This window comes from Sinocyclocheilus anshuiensis, unplaced genomic scaffold (assembly GCF_001515605.1).
Source record: "Sinocyclocheilus anshuiensis isolate Anshui unplaced genomic scaffold, SAMN03320099.WGS_v1.1 scaffold38, whole genome shotgun sequence".
Taxonomy (NCBI): domain Eukaryota; kingdom Metazoa; phylum Chordata; class Actinopteri; order Cypriniformes; family Cyprinidae; genus Sinocyclocheilus; species Sinocyclocheilus anshuiensis.
The window spans coordinates 2,308,950-2,313,003 of NW_015544213.1; the positions used below are offsets into that span (position 1 = coordinate 2,308,950).

Below are 4,054 nucleotides of genomic sequence, written 5' to 3' on the forward strand. Positions count from 1 at the left end.
CAGGGGCTAAATATCACGTTAGTGGGGTCGTTTTTCAACCCGCGGACATGAAAAACAACCCCCGGCAACAGTGTTAAAGTAGCCCAATTCCGCGGGAAAACCGCGAACTTGGCAACACTTGAAGAGGATAGCTTTCGGATAGTGCATCAAGAACTGGGTTGACCGGGTACTCGGTACCACCGGTACAAATCGCGATTTCGATTCCATTTCGATTTATCGTGCAGCCCTACTAGCGTACATCTCAGCATTCTTATTTCTAGATTATAACATGCATGACACAGAACTGCTGCCAGATTGTTTTATATAAACATTAACCTACATTTTACAGGCAGTTCGCCTGAGGTCAGAATAGATAATGCATCACAATAGACAGCCATGCTAAAAGATGTGGGAAATTATGCAACGTAGCGCCAGGTGCTTATTTTGAATATAAATGGATATAAATCATCTTTACCTGAACTACAGAGTCATTCACATGCTGTACACACAAAAAAATAGCTGCTTCATTGTTGACAAAAGATAGAAGACATTTGCAAGTTGTTTCCTTCAAAGGATTGTAGGTAAATATCCAACTCATCCATCCAGTGCTCTATTTGTTTTCTGTCTAGTAAAATATCTTGTTACTATTTCGCTGCAAACGCCGCTAGAGGGCCAGGGCTCTACGCTTATTTTTCTTTTTATAAGAACTTAAAATATTTAGGAGCACAGTCAAAAATGTAGGAGCACCTTCTAATCAATAATCCAAAATTTGATCAAAAATTAGCCTTCCCATTGCGAGCTGATATTTGACTCCTTAAAGTGACTTACAGTGGAATTTTGTTTTTACCTTTGTAATGGCATTTTTCTAACTAATGTTAACTGATTATATATCATTTTTAGTTTCTTCGGTTAATCTTATAGAGAGCAAAAAAAAACATTAAATAAACATAAATCTCTACTGTCAAACACTACAGTGGAAAGATGAACCCAGAACACTGTAAATGACCTGTTTTCTCAATTAACTACATGTACACTAACGCTGATTTAGTAAAATGCAATAATGCTTGTGAAAGTAATTAATTAAGTCATTAAACAAAAATAATCCGCCACTGGTTTTAAAGCTTTTATAAAAATACAAATAAAAGATCGACAGTGCCTGCTGTAAACAAACACCTGACCCAGGTGGTCAATGGCTGCGTCTCCAAACCTTGAGAGCGGTCTACCTAGAAAGCATTTTTGGGCTTTTAAGATTTGAATTCACATATATTGACAATTAAAGGCAGTCTAGCTAGGTTAGGAGAAGCAACCATGGAGTTTTGGTTCACTTAAGGGTGGAAACTAAACTCTCCATGCAGGTAGATCTCCAGTGTCAAACGGCAAATCAACTATTTGAAGTATCCAGAACAAACGCATCTTCCGTGTGGTCCAAGTGGCCCAATCCAGCGTTCGCCGTTAAATCCCGGCAGGAAGTTTTTCCACATCCAGCAAAAGAGGACGGCGTACGCGAACACCTTCACCAGAACCAGAACGCGCACGTGACATAATAGCGCTCCATGCAATAATAATGTACAGTTGCCATCCTCGACATCATCATCATCACCACCGTCACCATCTCCAGCCTCACCTCCAGATCGAGTTGCCCAGTGATGCCAGGCGTCTGTCCTTGTTTCTCAGATGTGGACGCTGTTCCTCACGCGCTGGCGGTTGTTTCATCGCATGGCGCTGTAAAGTGTTCTGTGGCCTCTCGCATCAGTAGCAGGTGTGTTTCTCTCTCTTTGTGCGCTGTAATGAGTTGGTCCGGGGAGTTGACAGATGCAGTCCGCACAGTGAGACGCGAGTGAATGCTGCTCCGGTCTCTCCCAGCTGATACTTTACTTCACATAAACACCTCCCACTTACAGCGACATGAGCTCCGGGAGCGCGTTTGCGTGAGAATCGGCGACACCTACTGGCGAAGCGTGGAAGCGCAGCAAATTAACTCATCTAACAGAAGGCCTGTTTTATATTTTACTTAAAAAATGTTAAACTGCTTTTGTTACGGGTTAAAAATAAACATAAACTGTGTAAAATATGCAGGGGAAACTACTGATTTATTTACTCATATTTCACGTGGGTTTTATTAAATTACATTTTTAATGTAAGGAGACACTGCAGGCAAAAACACTGTTTTTCATGCAACTGTCAAGTTTGAGATTTTGGGCTTTTTGGTTTTTCATAAAGTTTTTTTTTTCAGACTAGTGGAAAGGAAACATCCAAAAGACACTGTTAAGTGTTTCTTTTATAGCACTTTATCTATTTGTGTCAATAGATTTCAATTACAATGCATATTTTTAAAGGCCGTTTTCTCAAAATGATTTTTTTCTCCTACACTGAGCCATAAATCTCCACTTCAGTAGCACTTACACACACCGAACTTTACATTTATATTCCTGTCTGTATCCTGAAGGTTTTTACAGGGGGATTTGTTCATATATAATTTGCTTCATTATATAAATTTTATTCCCCCCAAAATTGTAAAAAACATATAGTGTTTTCTGTCCGTTCTAAGCATTTTCTGAATTATGGAGTGACAAAAATGAGAGACCCAAAATTCCCTCTGTAAAAACTTTTGACTCTAATATGTCAAAAAAATTAAACAAGAATTTTGAAACTGACATCACCCAGTGTTTAGATTTTTGTACAAGAAATGTATGCAAATTAGCGCATGTTTCATTAAATAATGACTCATTTGCATATTTAAATCTAACATTTTAGAAAACTTGTAATACAAAAAATGTTTGCAATTGTCAATGTAATCAATCAGCTGGGTATATAAGGCCATAACTATTAGTTTTAGTTTTTTTTACCCTATTCACCTGCAGTGTCTTGCCTTAAACAGTTACACAGTAAAATTAAAATATAATCCATAATATGAGATAAGCATCCAAATAGCTACATACACTACTGTTTATTTTGTTGCTTATAAGAAATAAATACTTATATTCAGCAAGGATGCATTACATTGATCAAAAGTGACATTAAAGAAATGTATAGTCTACAAAACATTTTTATTTTGAATAAATGCTGTTCTTTTAAACTTTATATTAATCGAATAATCCTAATATATATATATATATATATATATATATATTCTAGTTCCCACAAAAATATTAACATTAATAATAAAATAATTAATAATAATTAAAACCTAACCCTACAATAACAATAGCAATAATAATAAATATAGCTGCGGGGCCAAATAAATTGCGGGGCCAAGCACTACAAAAGCAAGCATCGGACCAACTGCAGAAATGAGTAATTGAAGCCATTTTAGGATGATTTTAGTCAAAACGGCTGAAAAATCATAAATATAACCTCTAGTAACATAATTTGTTGGCTTATCACATTTGACCAATAGGTGGCGCTGTTATTAAATCGATGTGGTGTGTTCTGTGTGAGTTGGCAATGGCACACACAAAGTTTGGTGTCAATATGCCAAAGCATTGCAGATATACAGCCTCAAGTGACATTTTGGCATCATGCCTCAAATTCGTTGCTTTGGTATGCGAAAACGATTTTGTCTATCAACACAAAATCCATAAATTTTTGTCAGCATGGTCTGAAGATGATATGATTCGATTTTAGTGAAAATCGGAACAGCAGTCTAGGAGGAGTTCGAAATAGTAGGTTTTTAAAGAAAATCAAAATGGCGGACAAGGAAGTTTGGCTGACTATGGCAACATTGGTATCACTGTTCTCAGCATGACCCAAGGAATATATTAATACAAGTCTCATTACAATAGGCAAAATTCATAGAAAGCTATTAGCATTTATTTGAAATTTCATCATAACTTTTGACCACAAGGTGGCACTGTCTCAAAACATTTTGAGTACTTTCAGGTCATGGTCTCGATGGTACATACAAAGTTTCATAATGGTACACCAATGCATTCGTAAAATATAGCATTTTATATCATAATAATCTATTGTAGTCAATGGCAGTTTCATGTTTTGTTCAATTATAGCGCCACCAAGAGGCACAATCCCACCAAATTTTTTATGTGTCCTTACAGTGTGCCTATACATATGTGTGTCA

At 36.6% G+C, this 4,054-nt stretch overlaps 1 protein-coding gene across 1 annotated transcript in view; it reads right to left on the reverse strand.

Moving 5' to 3' along the window:
• The window catches only part of LOC107697176 (kelch-like protein 29), a 296,880-nt gene extending 295,048 nt beyond the window's left edge, over positions 1 to 1,832 (reverse strand). Inside the window, exon 1 of the mRNA XM_016497849.1 lies at positions 1,604 to 1,832. The gene's annotated coding sequence lies outside the window, so the exon portion shown is untranslated. The remainder of the gene's footprint in view (positions 1 to 1,603) is intronic.
• Positions 1,833 to 4,054: the final 2,222 nt, after the last annotated feature.